The sequence below is a fragment of the Sapajus apella genome, unplaced genomic scaffold, assembly GCF_009761245.1.
Source record: "Sapajus apella isolate SASKATOON/1434 unplaced genomic scaffold, GSC_monkey_1.0 scaffold71, whole genome shotgun sequence".
Lineage (NCBI taxonomy): Eukaryota > Metazoa > Chordata > Mammalia > Primates > Cebidae > Sapajus > Sapajus apella.
In genome coordinates, this window is record NW_022437011.1 from 10,360,264 (window position 1) to 10,378,611 (window position 18,348).

The 18,348-nt window shown below is 42.6% G+C and overlaps 1 non-coding gene and 1 pseudogene across 1 annotated transcript; both read left to right on the forward strand.

Moving 5' to 3' along the window:
- The first annotated feature begins 9,009 nt into the window (after window positions 1-9,009).
- Window positions 9,010-9,131, forward strand: LOC116531709. The gene has a single exon (XR_004260540.1). It is a non-coding gene; the product is annotated as a small nucleolar RNA SNORA27 (small nucleolar RNA).
- Window positions 9,132-11,658: 2,527 nt separating this feature from the next.
- LOC116531570 lies at window positions 11,659-12,702 on the forward strand (annotated as a pseudogene).
- Window positions 12,703-18,348: the final 5,646 nt, after the last annotated feature.

Below are 18,348 nucleotides of genomic sequence, written 5' to 3' on the forward strand. Positions count from 1 at the left end.
TGATTGTCTTGTGTCTTCTATTCACACAACTCCCCTCAAACAATTTTGTTCCTCTGGGGTCCTGAGTATCTTAATTCTGGGGTAAATTTTAGACTAAGAAAATTGTTTTCTCCAAGCTGTTACCAGTGGCTTTATTTCCTTTCAGAGCTCCTTGGAGCTGAGACATTTCCGTGTCACAGAGCTTTTGAAATTTCCCTGGAGCACAAAACTTGAGCCCTGGGGAACGCAGAGGGAGTTGGGAACAGAAGGTACTGGGCCCAGCAGGATGAACTAGACTCTAGAAGCTGATGTGGTTTTGGTTTTCGTTCCCTCCAGCTCCCTCACAGACAATTTCTGCCTGTCAGCTGTCTTAAAATCATGGCCAAGGGAATGTCAGACCCTGCTTCTATGGTAGACTACATGGTGAGTTTCTTAAAAAAAAAAAGGCCAGGGGCCGGGGCGGGGGTCCTAGGCCTATCTCAGACCTATTAAAGCAGAATCTTAGGGAGCAGTGTTTGGGAATCTTTTTCTTTCTTCTCTGAAGCTCCTTAGGTGGTCCTGATGCACACAGAAGCTTGTGAGCCACTACTATGCAGTGTAGGACTGTGGACAGATTTGAATTTGAATTCTGGCTCTGCCACTTAGCTGCGTGTTCTTGGGCAGTTGCTTAACCTCTCCCAGCTTTAGTTGCCTTATCCCTGAAATGAAGTTCAAGTGGTACCTACTATATGTGGTAGCTGTAGAGGCTAAATAAATTAATATTAGGCACTTAGTAAGGACTAGAACAATGAGACATGGTTCATGTTAATCATCCATACTGAGGATCAGCTTGGTTTTGTCTCACCTTTCTCTCCCTTCTATGAGCCCAAACATTAGGAGAGAGGAAGCTTCGTCTAAAGTGTACCTGATCAGATTTCTCCCCAGGGCAGAGGTCCAGCATGACTGCCCCCAGCCTAGTCTGCACCCTGCTGAAGCTGCTGGTTCTGAGCTTGGAGCTCCTGATTCTGTGTGACCAGGTTGATGGTATCTTCCAGGATGCCAGCCAGCAGGCTGCGGTGACAATGCTCTGTGGTCATGGCCTGCTTCTCCCGCAGGCCCTGCCAGGCTTGGAATACCTATGCCCAGATTCAGAGGTGTCTGTCACTCGGCCAGCCTTGTAGCCAGCTCAATGCCTGCCCTCCATCCCCACTCACCTGCAGCACATGGTGTGTCCGAGCTCGGGTGGCCTGCACATGCAGGTCATAGAGGGCTGCCAGGTCCTGCTCTGCCATGTCCCGCTCTTCGTGAAGGGCCTGCAGCTGGAATCTCAGCACCATCTGTTCCTGCTGCCATCTCTGCATCTCCTCGCAGGCCTTCAGTGATAACACATACTCTTTGCTGAGTGCCACCCATGTGCCAGGCTCTGTGCTAAATACTTCAAGTGTATTATTTTATCTAATAACAACCATGTGTGGCTTTGCCATCTTACAGATTTGGCAACAGTGAATCAGAGAAGTGACCTAATTTGCCCAAATTCTCATGGCTAGTGAAGGTCAGAGCTGACATGGCACATGCCTTTCAATGGTTTGCAACTATCCTTGGGGTAAAGTCTAAAGCCAGAGCTGTGGCACACACTTGTCTCTTTAGCCGTGCTTCTGACTACACACCTGTTCAGCTCCAGCCAGAATGGAGAATTTGCAGTTCCCAGACCCACTTTGCCATTGCTTCCCTCTGAACCTTTGCTCATACTGTTTTGTCTTCTCTGAGAACATGTCCCGACTCCACCCAACCCCACCACATATCCATGTTATGTTTCTTAATTTGTTCAAATAAGTTGTATCTATGAGTGCCTTGATGTGATGAGCAGTAACTGCCCTTGTGAAGCTCAGTGTCCGGTGAATTCTCCTGGCTGATTTCTGCCTGTTCTTTAAGGCTCAGCTTAGATGCCATATCCTCTGATCCACTCCAGCCTGGGTCACATATGCCTTTTTGGTCCCACAAGCCCCTAGCTACCCCATCCCATCACTTAGCACTGATAATTGCCTCATCCATCCCTGACGAGGCTGTGAGGGCCATGAGAGAGGGTATGAACCAGTTGGTTGTGACTGATGATGGATTCCCAGCCCCTAGCACAGTACCTGGACCAATTAGAACCTCAAACCCTTAGTTGACCCTCCTCACCTTCTCTTCAGCCACCAGGCCTTTGACCTGGTCATCTGCCATCTCCTCCTTATGTTCCAAATGCTTCAGTTTCTCTCGAATCCAAATTTGGTGCTGCTCCCTCAGTCTCTGCCTCCGGGCCTGGGCCAAGAAGAACTGCAGGGCCACATCTGGTACCTGCTGGGCTCGGTCGGAAGTCCATGTGCATGCACAACTTTAGGACCAGGGCCCAGCTTTTCTAATAGAACTTTATCACCAGAGCTGTTCCCAGAACATCCAGGACCTAATTGACCTGGAAGAGCCTGTAGCCTGGGCAGAGACTCAGGAGGCCATGGTGGGGAGGGGAAGGTAGTGGCTCTGCCAAGAGGTGCCATAGTGATCCTCAGGATCCTGTACCCTTCATCCAATCAACAGGAAAACAGCCCCTCCCCATGGCCCTCCCTTAGGGGTCCAGTCACCCTCAGGTCCTTTATTTGTCAAAAGCTTCATATTTCTCCCTGACATGGGGGCAGGGTAAGCAGGGACACATTAGCTGGGCTCTGTAGCTGTTCACTCCCCCTACAGCTTCCAGTTCTTCCTGGGGTACATGAGGTATTACCTGTTCCTTAGGGTGCCTGAGAGGATTCTTTCGGTGGAGCTCATGCCTTAGGGATGCCATTGTTCCTGCCACTAGAGGAAAATGTAATTAATCACACTAAAGGCGGAGGAGTCGTCCCACTCCCAGCTCACCCCCAAGTCCCAGACCCACCCTGGGACTCTCCCTCGAGGCATAGGCTCTGGCTTCCTGGTGAATCTGTCACCTGCAGAGAAGATATTGGGAGTGACAGTTCCACACCGTTCCTCCCAGGACAGCGTAGGTTAAGATCAGGGCTTGAGGCCGGGTGCGGTGGCTCAAGCCTGTAATCCCAGCACTTTGGGAGGCTGAGGCGGGTGGATCACGAGGTCAAGAGATCGAGACCATCCTGGTCAACATGGTGAAACCCCATCTCTACTAAAAATACAAAAAATTAGCTGGGCATGGTGGTGCGTGCCTGTAATCCCAGCGACTCAGGAGGCTGAGGCAGGAGAATTGCCTGAACCCAGGAGGCGGAGGTTGCGGTGAGCCGAGATCGCGCCATTGCACTCCAGCCTGGGTAACATGAGTGAAACTCCGTCTCAAAAAAAAAAAAAAAAAAAAAGATCAGGGCTTGAAAATCACACAGATCACAGGTCCCAGTCCCTCCTCTTCTTAGCTGTATGACCTGGAGCAGGTGATCAGCCTAGTCTCCATGTTCTTCTCTATCAAATTGAGCTGATAAAAGTTGTAGACAGCATGAAATGAAGTGCTGCACCGAGAGCACTGAGCAGTAAGCACTTGCTCAGTAAATGGGGGCTACCATGCCTGACTCCCAAGGCCTAAGGCTGTAAAAACAAGTTGTAAGCAATTATGCAAAAAAAAAAAAAAAAGAGAGAAAGACCAGGAGAGGCTGGACAGGGGCAGGGTTTCAGCCACCCTGTGATAAATCATGGAAGAGCAGAAAGGCCATGCAGCCTAAGGAGATGAAAGAGGACTAGATTAGGAGTCTAAGGACTTGAGTGGGATTGTAGTTCTGCTGCCTCTGATTACGCCTGTGACCCAGGCTCATAGGTCTTACATCTTTTCTTTTTCTTTTTTATGACAGAGTCTCACTGTATCACCCAGGCTGGAGTGTAGTGGTGCGATCTCGGCTCACTGCAACCTCCGCCTCCTGGGTTCGAGTGATTCTCCTGCCTCAGCCTCCTGAGTAGCTGGGATTACAGGCATGCGCCACCATGTCTGGCTAATTTTTGTGTTTTTGAGTAGAGATGGGGTTTCACCATGTTAGCCAGGCTAGTCTCAAACTCCTGGCTTCAGGTGATCTGCCCACCTCGGCCTCCCAAAGTGCTGGGATTACAGGCATGATTACACCGTACCCAGCCCTCTCACATCTTTCCTTTTCTTTTCTTCTCTTTTCCTTTTTTCAGATGGAGTTTCACTCTTGTTGCCCAGGCTGGAGTGCAATGGCACAGTCTCAGTTGACTGCAATCTCCACCTCCCAAGTTCAAGCTACTCTCCTGCCTCAGCCTCCTGAGTAGCTGGGACTACAAGCGTGTGCCACCACACAGGGATAATTTTTGTAGTTTTGTAGAGACGGGATTTCTCCATGTTGGCCAGGCTGGTCTTGAATTCCTGACCTCAGGTGATCTGCTCACCTTGGCCTCCCAAAGTGCTGGGATTACAGACATGAGCCACTGTGCCTGGCCTCATATCTTTTCTTGAAGCCTCAGTTTGCTCATCTGAAAAGTGGGCACAGTGTTATCTTTCCCCTCTCCAGTCCTTCCCTCCTGACTCTTCCTCAAGTTTTATTCTCCAATAAATCAGCTGCTTGCACTTCCCCAAGGGCACCAAGCACTTCCTTGCCTCTGAGTCTTTGCCTGTCATTCTCTCTGCCTGCAATGTTCTTCACTCATCTTTATTGACCTCCTTCAGGGATCGCTTCCTCCATGAAGTCTTCCTTCTCTCTCTTGCCAAGGCTAACTTAGATGCCCCATAGAATTCTGCGTTTATAAGCCTGTCAGAGCACCGATTATGGTGGTGTAATTGTTTCTTCCCAGGAGAATATAAGCTCCATAAGGACAGGGAATTCCCAGGGCCTATGTGGCACTGTGCCCAGCACACAGTCGGTGGTCAATAAGTGTTTGGGAATCAATAAGTCAATGAATGGATGGAGGTCTTCCTCAAAGTGCTCTGGAAAGACGACAGGAAGGCAGACACAAACGAGGTTCCTAAAAGCGTGAATGCAAAGACATACCTGTGGTTCTGGAAGCTCCACCGCCTCAGTTCTGGCTCCTTTGAGCATCTGGCTTTTTGGGCATTGGCTCCACGCTTTTACCACCTATGGAGAAAGCGTTCAAGGTAGGCACTGGCCATGGCTGGCCCAGGTACCCTCGGGCCTCACCTTGCTTACCTGTAGCTCTCACAGTGCCCTGCCCAGCTGGCTTAGCCCACGGTCCGTCAGGATGTCCCCAAGGAGGCCTAAACGCAGGGACCTCAGGCCAGCCCGGCGGGCCTGAGCCTCTTCTACTGCATCCCACAGGGTGGGCTTCACCTGTTTCACCTGCATCCTTCTTCCTGAGGCCCCCAACAGAGCAGCCTGGAGCAAACTCAGGGAGCTACCTAGTAAGGGGACACTCCAAGTGAATTATGCCTTCTTGTGGATTCCAAAGCACACTGCCTATAATACTTTTAGTTTTTATTAGTAGAACTATTGATAAAAATATCTAACCCCCACCAGGCTTTTACATGTGTTTGATGACACTTCACTCAGGCTGTTCATGGATTGCCTCTTTTATCCACACAACACTCCAATCAGGCTAAAGGTCTAATCTATCCTGGCTCCCCGGACATTTTCCAGATGAGGCAATGGAAGCTCAAAGAGGTCAAGCCACTTCTTGGCAAGTGGCAGAACCAGAACTCAAGCCCATGCCCTTCATCATGATACCAAACTGGCCTGAAGATAAACATGTCTGGCCCTCACTGCTTTATCCTTGTGGGCGTGAACTACTCTAACGTATGTTCCTCATTCCAAGAGGCCTAGCACAGGGGAACGTCTGGGAACTTACTAGCCAAATGAATGTGTGTTTGTTGATTTTGGAGACGAGAGCCAGGCATATTTTTACTCTTTTGTTATGGAAAATTTCAAACATATACAAAGTATAGGAAATGCCATCTACCTGTCACCCCATTTTGATAGCTATCAACTCATGCCATTTCTGTTGATCAATACCCCCACCATAACCTCCCCCAAATCCCTGACATCACAACATTTCAGAGGGTTGATTTTTTTTTCTTTTCTTTCTCTAGCATCTACATTAAGAACACAGAGGCTTGATTTATTTATTTATTTTTTGAGATGAAGTCTCGCTCTGTCACCCAGGCTGGAGTACAGTGGCATGATCTCAGCTCACTGCAACCTCTGCCTCCCAGGTTCAAGCAATTCTCCTGCCTCAGCCTCCCAAGTAGCTGGGACTACAGGTGCCTACCACCATGCCCAGCCAATTTTTGTATTTTTAGTAAGAGACAGGGTTTCACCATGTTGGCCAGGCTGGTCTCCAACTCCTGACCTCAAGTGATCCACCTGCCTCAGCCTCCCAAAATACTGGGATTGCAGGCAGACATGAGCCACTGTGCTCAGCTAAGGCTTGATTTTTAATGAGTGTGTGAAAATAGGAGAGTCCCTTCCCTTCTCTTATCCTCTCTCTACTCATCTATAAATTAGGCCTGCCTCTCTTTCCTCATTTGTAAATTATATGTGCCTCATGGGGTTGTGGTAAGAATCAAAGGCATTTGTGCAAAAATGCTTGGTAAGTGGTGTAAGGCCTCTGAAGAGTGAGGAGTTACTTTCACTATTGACCTTGCTTTGCCTTTCCAGTTTGTCAGCCTAGGCACTCTGAGGCCCTCTTGAAGGGTCAGGCTCTCTCTCTGGGCTGGGGTTGGGGCTGAGGCTGGTTGGGTGATGGGAGAGGCAGGCCCAAGGACAGATCTCAGAGCTTCCCAAAGAACCCCACACTCTCCCCTGGCTACCTTGAGGGTCCAGACGAAGAAGCAGGCCACTGTAGTTGTTTCCTTCCAAGAGCCGTGAGACAATCCAGGGCAAAGAGCCCTCCGCCTCCTCACCAACAACTTCACCAGCCAACACCCGCAGCAGGGGGCAGTCTCTGCAAGAGGGAGAGAGGAAGAAAGGTGATATCCTCTGGTGGATAGCCCCAGATACCATGGAAATAACATAAAGTTGGCCCTTTATATTCATAGGCTCTGCATCTGTGGATTCAACCAAGCATGAATCAAAAATATTTGGGAGAAAAATGATTTTGTCTGTACTGAGCATGTACAGACTTTTTCTTGTCACGATTCCCTAAACTGTATAGTATAACAGCAATTTACATAGCATTTACATTGTATTAGGAATTATAAGTAATCTAGAGATGATTTAAAGTATGTGGGAGGATGTACACAGGTTTTGGGCAGATATTATAACATTCTATTTTTTATTTTTATTAGTTTTTTTGTTTGTGTTGTTTTTCTTTTTAGATGGAGTCTCGCTCTGTCACCCAGGCTGGAGTGCAGTAGCGTGATCTCAGCTCACTGCAACCTCCACCTCCTGGGATTGAGCAATTTTCCTGCCTCGGCCTCCCCGGTAGCTAGAGTTACAGGCATGCACCACCACTCGCAGCTGATTTTTGTATTTTTAGTAGAGACAGGGTTTCACCATGTTGGCCAGGCTGGTCTCAAATTCCTGATTTCAAGCGATCTGCCCGTGTTGGCCTCCCAAAGTGCTGAGATTACAGGTGTGAGCCACCACGCCTGGCTATTTTTATTAGTATATTTTTTAGGCAGGGTCTTGCTCTGTCACCCAGGCTAATGGTGTGATCATGGCTCACTGAAGCTTTCACCTCCTGGACTCAAGCTATTGCTTCAGCCTCTCGAGTAGCTATTATTATTTTTTTACAGTCTTTTTTAATTTTTATTTTTTTGTAGTGACAAGATCTCACTATGTTGCCCAGGCTGGTTTCAAACTGCTGGGCTCAAGGCGTCCCAAAGGCTGGAATTACAGGCGTGAGCCACCATGCCTTGCCCACACCATTTTATATAAGATACTTGAATGTCTTAATGTTGATATCTGCAGGGGGGTCCTGGAACCAATCCTCAAAAAGATACCAAGAGAAAATGGTATTTAAAGTGCTTTAAAAAAAAACCCTGCCAATCAAGAATTATATATCTGGCAAAACTATCCTTCAAAAATGAAGGCAAAATTATGACATTCCCAGATAAATCAAAGCTGAAGTAATTCCTCGCTAGGAGACTTGCCTTACCAAAAATGCTAAAGAGAGTCCATCAGCCTGAAATGAAAGGACACTAGATGTAACTTGAAGCCATATAAAGAAATAAGGAACAATAATAAGGTAACTACATGTATAAATATAAAAGCCTGCGTTATTGCATTTTTGGTTTGTAACTCCTGTTTTTTGTCTATATGATTTTTAAAACAAATGCATAAAATAATAATTATAAACCTATGATAATGGGCATATAATGTATACAGATATAATTTGTGACATTAGCAACATAACAAGAAAAGATGCAGATATATGGGATAAAATCTTTATAAATATTGAGGCTACATTGGTATTAATTCACGCTAGATTGCTAGATGTTTTCTGTTTGTTTGTTTTGAGACAGAGTCCTGCTCTGTTGCCCAGGCTGGAGTGCAGCGGTGTGATCTCGGTTCACTGCAACCTCTACCTCCCGGGTTCAAGTAATTCTCCTGCCTCAGCCTACCCAGTAGCTGGGACTACAGGTGCATGTCACCACACCCTGCTAATTTTTTGTATTTTTAGTATAGACAGGGTTTCACTGTGTCAGCCAGGATGGTCTTGATCTCCTGACCTCATGATCTGCCCGCCTCAATCTCCCAGGGCACTGGCATTACAGGTGTGAGCCGCTGCGCCTGGCTTTTTTTTTTTTAGATGAGGTTTCACTATGTTGTCCATCCTGGTTTCAAACTCCTGGGTTCAAAGATCCTCTTGCCTCAGCCTCCTGAGTAGCTGGGATTACAGGTGCATACCATTGTGCCTAGAGAGATTGTTTTAAATTTAAGATATTAATTGTAATCTCCAAGGTGGCCACAAGGAAAATCTGTTTTGTTTTGTTTTTAAGACAGGGTCTCACTCTGTCACCCCAGCTAGAGTGCAGTGGCATGATCACGGCTCACTGCAGCCTCAACTTTCCAGGCTCCAGCAATCCTCCCACTTCAGCCTCCTGAGTAGCTAGGACCACAGGCCTGCGCCAGAATCCCTGGCCAATAGAAAAAGAACTTTTTAAAATATGGGGAAAAAACCCTGTTCACTTGGCCAAATGGATTTACGTCTTTATTGCTCATTAACTGGGGTAAAGGAAATATCACTTTAAAACTCAAGCAAACTGAGTGTCTTGTATCCTGTCAGAAGAAAGAAATTGAAAAAGGAAAAATGAAAGAAAAAAATATCAAAAAGATAATGAGAAAAAAATCAATACAGCACATTGCAAAAAATCAATTAATACAAAAGGCAATATTAGAAGATTTAAGAAACAAAAATATATAGCCAAATAGCAAAATGGTAGAAGTAAGTCCTTGTTATCAGTGATTACTTTAAAGGTAAGTGGAATAAACTCCCCAATTAAATAACAGAGTTTGGAAGAACAGATTTTTTCAAAAGCCCATAATTTATCTATGTGTTGTCTACAAGAGGCTCATTTTATTTTCTTTATTTTTTTAAGAGACAAGGTCTCACTCTGTTGCCCAGGCTAGAGTATGGCGATGTGATCAAGGCTCACTGCAGCCTCAACCTCCCAGGCTCAAGTGATCCTCCTGCCTCAGCCTCCAAGTAGCTGGAACTATAGGTGTGTGCCACCATATCTAGATATTTTTATTTTTTGGTAGAGATGGGATCTTACTATGTTGCCCAGGCTGGTTTCAAACTTCTGGACTCAGGTGATTCTTCCACTTTGGCCTCCCAAAGTGTTGGGATTATAGGCATCATCTGCCATGGCCAGCCAAGACCCACTTTAGATCCAAAGACACAAATAAGTTAAAAGTAGGAAAATGGGAAAAGATATTCCATGCAAATAGCAACTAAAAGAGTCTGTGGTGGCTACGTAAATATCACATCAAATAGACTGTAAGTCAAAAACTGTTACAAGAGACAAAGAAGCACATTATATATTCATAAAAGGTTCAATTCATCAAAAAGATAAAACAAACATAAACATGTATGCACCTGACAATAGAGCAACTATGTGAAGCAAAAGTTGACGGAAATGAAGGGAGAAATAGATAGTTCTAGAGTATTGGAGACTTCAGTACTCTACTTTATTTTCTTTTTCTTTTTTTGAGATAAGATCTCACTATATTGCCCAAGCTGGTCTTGAACTCCTAGGCTCAAGCAAGCCTCCTGCCTCAGCCTCCTGAGTAGTTGAGATTACAGGTGCATGCCACTATACCCAGCTTCCCCAGTTTCAATACTAAGCAGAACAAGTAGACAAATGATAAATAAGGAAGTAAAGGACTTAAGTAACACTAAACCATTTAGACCTAAAAGACATATTTAGAACACTCAATCCCAAAATAACAGAATACACATTCTTCTCAAATGCACAGAACATTCCCCAAGGTAGACCATATGATAGACCACAAAGCAAGTGTCAATCATATTTAAAAGTTAAAATCACACCAAGTATCTTCTCTGGCCATAGTGGAATAAACTAGAAATGAGTAACAGAAGAGAAACTGGAAAATTCACAAATATGTTGAAATCAAACAACCAATGGGTCAGAAAAGAAATCACATGGAAAATCAGAAAATACTTTCAGAAGAATGAAAACAAAAACACAACATATCAATACTTGTGGGATGAAGTAAAAGTAGTGCTCAGAGAGAAATGTGTAAGTGTAAATGTCTACATTAAAAAGGAAGCTCTGTAACCAATAATTTAACTAGACACCTCAAAAACATTAACTAGAAAAAAATAAAAAAGAAGAGAAAAATAAACTCAAAGCTAACAGAATAAAGAAAAGAATAGAGATCCAAACAGAGATAAATGAAAAAGAGAATATAAAATAATAGAAAATCAATGAAACCAAAGTTGATTTCTTGAAAAATATTTTAAAATGGGCGGGAGTAGCAGCTACGGATCCACTGGAGGAGAGAGAAATGCAGGTTGCTGCATGATTAAAAAAATATTTGAAGAGGGCCGGGCGCGGTGGCTCAAGCCTGTAATCCCAGCACTTTGGGAGGCTGAGGCTGGCGGATCACAAGGTCAAGAGATCAAGACCATCCTGGCCAACACGTCTCTACTAAAAATACAAAAATTAGCTGGGCATGGTGGCGTGCGCCTGTAGTCCCAGCTACTTGGGAGGCTGAGGCAGGAGAATTGCTTGAACCCGGGAGGCAGAAGTTGCAGTAAGCCGAGATTGTGCCACTGCACTCCAGCCTGGCACCTGGCGACAGAGTGAGACCCTGTCTAAAAAAAAGAAATTTGAAGATCACCGCATTCCACAGTATGAGGTGAACCCATGGATCACAGAGATTTTACATCACCTTTAAGAACACAAGAAGGGGCCGGGCGCGGTGGCTCAAGCCTGTAATCCCAGCACTTTGGGAGGCCAAGGCGGGTGGATCACGAGGTCAAGAGATCGAGACCATCCTGGTCAACATGGTGAAACCCCGTCTCTACTAAAAATACAAAAAATTAGCTGGGCATGGTGGCGCGTGCCTATAATCCCAGCTACTCAGGAGGCTGAGGCAGGAGAATTGCCTGAACCCAGGAGGCGGAGGTTGCGGTGAGCCGAGATCGCGCCATTGCACTCTAGCCTGGGTAACAAGAGCAAAACTCTGTCTCAAAAAAAAAAAAAAAAAAAAGAACACAAGAAGGTCTGGGACAGGGATGTCTATCTGATAATAGAGGACTTGAAGCAGAAAGCAAGTGAATACGAGTCAGAAGTATCTTCAAGATCTTCTCATGGAGAGTGTGAATTTTTTCCCCTGCCAGTCTGTCTACTACTGGTTCCAGGTATATGAACGCTTTGGTTGACAGTGTGGTGGCCCTAGAAACAAAGGAGACCCCACTAGCTAGTTTTATCTCTGCAGTGAATGATGCCTTTTATACCAAATCCAAAAGTGAAGAAATCAAGATTGAACTGGAAAAACTTGAAAAAAATCTAACTGCAACTTTAGTATTAGAAAAATGTCTACAAGAGGATTTCAAGACAGCAGAGTTGCTTCTTTCTACAGAAAGGGCCAAAGTTGGCCATCATTGTCATATATGGACTTTCTAAAAGCAAAGTCAGAGGAATTCAGATTTGGAATAAGAGCTGCAAAGGAGCAACTTTCAGCCAGAGGCATGGATGCTTCTCTGTTTCATCAGTCCCTAGTAGCATTGTCAGAGAAACTGGCAAAATTATAATAGTCTATACCATTGAAGAAAAAATTGAAGTCCTTTTTAGACTTAATACCTAATCCATCTCTTGCTCAAGTGAAAATTGAAGAAGCAAAGCAAGAATTAGACAGAATTGAAGCTGAACTTAGAAGGAGAGTAGACATAATAAAACTGTCACAAGAGCCAAATAAACATCCTTTTCCCTAACAAAGTAAATTGAAGAGGACTTTATAGAGTTCTTTTTCCTCTTGGCATGTCTTAATAACAAAATTTTCTGTGTTCCTACATTACAGAATGTCATAATTGAGGGAATATGGTTTCTTACTACTCATTGCATTTTTGTGCCCAAATACATAGTTTTCATATCCTTTTCTCTTAAAAAAATTTAAAATGGACAAACCTTTAGCTAGATTGACTAAGAAAGACAGAAGACTCATATTACTAACATTAGAAATGAAAGTGAGGACATTGCTACCAACCTTACAGAAATAAAAATGATTACAGGAGAATGCCACAAACAATTATATATCAACAAATTAGACAACCTAGATGAAATAGACAAATTCCTAGAAAGACACAAATGATCAAAACTGACTCCAGAAGAAATAGAAATTCTGAATAGACCTACACCAGGTAAAGAGATTGAATCAGTAATCAAAAACCTCCCAACAAAGAAAAACCCAGGACCAAATGGCTTCACTTGTGAGTTTTAGCAAATAGTTGAAGAAAAAGTAACACCAAATCATCTCAAACTGCTCCAAAAAATAGAAGAAAAAGGAAGACTTTCTAACTCATCCTATGAGACCAACATACATTGCCCCAATACCAAAACCAAAGACAACACAAGAAAATAAAATTACACACTAATATCATTCTGAATGTAGATGCAAAAGCCCTCGATAAAATACTAGCCAATGAAATCTACTGAATATTAGAAGAATTATACATCATGATCAACTGAGATTTATCCCAGGAATGTAAGGGTAGTTCAACATGAAAATAAGTCAATATATAATATACCATGTTAATAGAATGAAGAAAAAAATCTGAGGATAATTTCAACAGATGCAGAAAAGCCTTTGACAGTATCCAACATCCTTTCGTGCAAAAAATACTCAACAAAATAGGAATAAAAGGGAAATTTCATAACATAATTAAGGACACATATAGAAAAACCCACAGCCAATATCAAAAGCAATCGTGAAAGACTAAAATCTTTCCCCTCAGATCAAGAACAATATAAGTGAAATGGGAGGGAGAGATGCAAAAATAAATAAATAAATAAAAATAAAAATAAATTTTAAAAAAAGAACAATGTAAGTATGGCTACTATCACCACTACCATTCAGCCTTGTAATAAAAGTTCTAGCCAGAACAATCAGGCAAGAAAAAGAAACAAAATTATTGAAATAGGAAAGGAAGAAATAAAACGATCTCAATTTGCAGACGATATAATTTAATACACAGAAAATCCTAAAAAAATCATATCCAAAAGGAAATATGAGAACCAATAAACAAATTTAATAAAGTTGCAGAATACATATCAACACGCAAAAATCAGTTGTATTTTTTTTTCTGTTTTTTGAGATAGGGTCTAACTCTGTTGCCCAGGCTGGTGTGCAGCAATGTGATCAAGGTTCACTGCAGCCTAGACCTCCCAGGCTCAAGTGATCCTCCCATGTCAGCCTTCTGAGTAGATGGGACTACAGGCACACACCATTATGCCCACCTAATTTTTCAATTTGTTTGTAGAGAAAGGGTCTCACTATATTGCCAAGGTTGGTGTCAAACTCCCGGGCTCAGGCAATTTTCCCAGCATGGCTCCCCAAAGTGCTGGGATTGCAGGCATGAGCCACAGTGCCCAGCCAAAAATAGTTGCACTTCTATACACTAGAAATGAGCAGTCCAAAAAGGAAATTGTTTAAATTCCACAAAAATAATAAAATACTAAGAAATACATTTAACCAAGGAGGTTGTAAACCTTATACCCTGAAAATTGCAAAACACTGCTGAAATAAATTAAAGAGAACTTACATATATGAAAAAACAGCATGTGTTCATTATTCATGAATTGGAAGACTTAATACCATGAAGATGGCAGTATTCCCCTAACAAATCTAGAGATTCAATGCAATGTCTATCAAAATCCCCAATGATGGTCTTTTTTTTTTTTTTTTTTTAGAAATGGGAAAGTCAAATCCTAAAATTCCTATGGAATTGCAAGGAGCCTGAATAGCCAAAGCAATGTTGAAAAGAACAAAGTTGAAGGACTTACACTTTCCCATTTCAAAGCTTACTACGAAGCTACAGTAAATAAAATAGTGTCAGGCTGGGCCCAGTGGTTCATGCCTGTAATCCCAATACTTTGGAAGACTGAGGTGGGAGGATAGCTTAAAGCTGGAGCCCAGGAGTTTGAGACCAACTTGGGCAAAATAGTGAGCCCTCATTTCTACCAAAAAAAAAAAAAGAATTTTTTAAAATTAGCTAGGTGTGGTGGTGCACCTGTAGTCCCAGCTACTTGGAAGGCTGAGGCAGGAGGATCACTTGAGAATGAGAGGTCAAGGCTACAGTGAGCCTTGATTGCATCACTGCAGTCCAGCCTAGGGACAGAGGGAGACCCTGTCTATAAAACAAAATTAAATTAATACAGTGTGGCATTGCCATAAGGATAGCCTTTGACAAGGACTAACACATTTTCATGATTAAAAATAGTAAACAACATAAAAATAAAAGGTAAGTTTCACAATATGATAAAAGCTATATAAATCAATGTAATAAAATTGAGCGTCTTGACATAAATTCATACATATGTGGCCAACTGATTTTTCACAAGGGAGCCAGGACCAGTCAATTGGAAAGAATAATCTCTTCAGCCAATGGTGCCGGGAGAAATGGAAAGAATGAAGTTGGATCATTATTCCATACTAATCCAAAAAATTAACTCAAAATGGATCAATGTCCTAAATGTAAGAGATCAAGCTTTAACACTATTAGGAGAAAACCTAGGGTTGAATCTTCTTGACCTTGGATTTTGCAGTGGTTGCTTAGAAAAACAGATAAACTGGGCTTCATAAAAATTTTAAACTTTGGTCTATCAAAGGACGCTATCAAGAAAGTGAAAAGATAGGCATGGTGGCAGGCACCTGGAAAGAAAGAAGAGAAAGAGAGAAAGAGAGAGAGCAAGAGAGAGAGAGAGAGAGAAGAGAAAAAGAAAGAAAGAAAGGGAGAAGATAATCTATAAAACAGAAGAAAATGTTTGCAAATCACATATCCGATAATGGTCTAGTATACAGAATATATAAATAACTCATAACAAGAAAAACACAAATAACCCAATTTAAAAATGGGTGAAGGATTTGAATAGACGTTTCTCCAAAAAAGATCTAGAGATGGCCAACAAGCACATGAATGGACATTCAATATAATTAGTCATTAGAGAAATGCAAATCAAATAAAAATGAGATGCCACTTCATAACCACTAGGTTGCCTATAATAGAAAACACGGAAAATCACAAATGTTGGTAATTGTGGAGAAGTTGAAACCATTGTACATTGCTGGAGGAAATACAAAATGGTGCAGTGCTGTAGAAAGCAGCATGGTAGGCTCAGCACGGTGGCTCACGCCTGTAATCCCAGCACTTTGGGAGGCCGAGGCGGGTGGATCACGAGGTCAAGAGATCAAGACCATCCTGGTCAACAAGGTGAAACCCCGTCTCTACTAAAAATACAAAAAATTAGCTGGGCATGGTGGCGCGTGCCTGTAATCCCAGCTACTCAGGAGGCTGAGGCAGGAGAATTGCCTGAACCCAGGAGGCAGAGGTTGCGGTGAGCCGAGATCGCGCCATTGCACTCCAGCCTGGGTAACAAGAGTGAAACTCCGTCTCAAAAAAAAAAAAAAAAAAGAAAGCAGCATGGTAGTTCTTCAAAAGTTAACCATAGACTTACCATATCCATATGGCCCAGCCATTCCACTCCTAGGTAAATACCCAAAAGAATTGAAAAGAAGTATTCAAGCAAATACTTGTACATGAATGTTCATAGCAGTAGTATTCACAATAGCCAAATGATGAAACTAGATGGTTCCACAACATTGTGAATGTACTAGAAGTCACCAAATTGCACATTATAAAATTATTAATGGTTAATTTTATATTATGTGGACTTTATCTCAATAAAGACAAACATACAAACAACTTCTAAAACAGTTACCATATGACCCAGCAATACCACTTTTGGTATATGTCTGAGGTGGTTGAAAACACATGTCCAAATAAAAACTTACATGTGAATGTTCATAGCAACATTATTTAAAAATACCAAAAGTGTAGCTAGGTTTAGTGGTTCATGCCTGTAATCCAAGTGCTGGGAATCAGAGATGGGAGAATCGCTTGAGGCCAGAAGTTTGAGAGCAACCTTGGCAACAAAGTGAGATCACATCTCTAATAAAGAAAGAAAGAAAGAAAATACAAGATGGCCAGGCATGGTGGCTCATGCATGTAATCCCAGCATTTTGGGAGACAGAGGTGGGTAGATCACCTGAGGTCAGGAGTTTGAGACCAGCCTGGCCAATACGTATGGTGAAACGCTGTCTCTACTAAAAATACAAAAATTAGCTGGGCATGGTGGTGGGCTCCTGTAATCTCAGCTACTTGGGATGCTGAGGCAGGAGAATCACTTGAACCCAGGAGGTGGAGGTTGCAGCCTGAGTGACAGAGCGAGGCTCTATCTCAAAAAAAAAAAAAAAAAAAAAAAAAGAAAGAAAAAGAAAAAATACATATAATAGCCAAAAGTAGGAAACAAGCCAAATACCTGTCAATGGATGAATGGATAAACAAAATCTGGTAGAGTCATACAATGGTATATTATTTGTCAATAAAAAATAATAAAGTTCTGATTCACCCAAGTGGATAAATCTAAACATTATGCTAAGTGAAAGAAGCCAGAGAGAAAGACCGCATATTGTATGTTTTCATTTACATGAAAAGCCCGGAGTAGCAAATCTACAGAGACAGAAAATAGATCAGTGATTGCCTTGGGCTGGGAATTGGGGGCAGGATGAGGAATGCCTACAAATGGGAACAGGTTTCCTTTCTGTGGTGATGAAATGTTCTAGAATTAGACAGTGGTGATCAATGCACAACCTTGTGAATATACTAAAAACCACTAAATTGTACATTTCAAAAGAGTGAACTTTAGGATGTATAAATTATATATTAATAAAACTGTTATTTTTTAAAAAAGAAACATACACAATAAATGAAAGAAAAGACTTTAGAATAGTTTGGAATTTAGGGTACATTTTCCTATTCTTTTCTGTTTTACTGTAATTTGTTTTCAGGCACTTCTGAACTTGGTAACATTTCCATGATATTACCAAATTCACGAGCTGGTTTGAAATAATTATTTCCTGTTATTACTTCGTATTTTCATAACTTTTGAGCAAAGGATGTAATGTGGGACATGAAGATATGATTTTTTGGGAATTTCCCAGTCTTGGCTTTGAATATTTAGGTTCTTTCCAAGTTTTCAGTCTAATAGATCAGAAGAGATATAAGTAGCTGAAAAGGAATTAGTAATGTGAAAATTAAAAAGTGGTAGAAAACAAAAAATCAGAAAAATGCTTGAAGACGCTATTTGCAAAACTGTCCCTAGTACACTTATCAACATATGAAAAAAAAACAAAACAGTGCCTGGAGATATTTGTTTTGTTTTGTTTTGAGACGGAGTTTCACTCATGTTACCCAGGCTGGAGTGCAATGGCGCGATCTCGGCTCACTGCAACCTCCGCCTCCTGGGTTCAGGCAATTCTCCTGCCTCAGCCTCCTGAGTAGCTGGGATTACAGGCACGCACCACCATGCCCAGCTAATTTTTTTTTGTATTTTTAGTAGAGACGGGGTTTCACTATGTTGACCAGGATGGTCTCGATCTCTTGACCTCATGATCCACCCGCCTCGGCCTCCCAAAGTGCTGGGATTACAGGCTTGAGCCACCGCGCCCGGCCTAGATATTTATTTATGTATTTATTTGAGACTCACTCTGTCGCCCAGGCTGTAGCGCAATAGTGCAATCATGGCTCATTGCAGACTTAACCCCCTGGGCTCAAGCAGTCCTCCCACCTCAGCTTCCTGAGTAGCTGGGACTACAGATGTGCACCACCATGCCTGGCTAATTTTTTTGGTATTTTTTGTAGAGATGGGGTTTTGGCAGGTTGGCCAGGCTAGGAAATATTTATTTTTATTGATTGGTTTCACTTTTT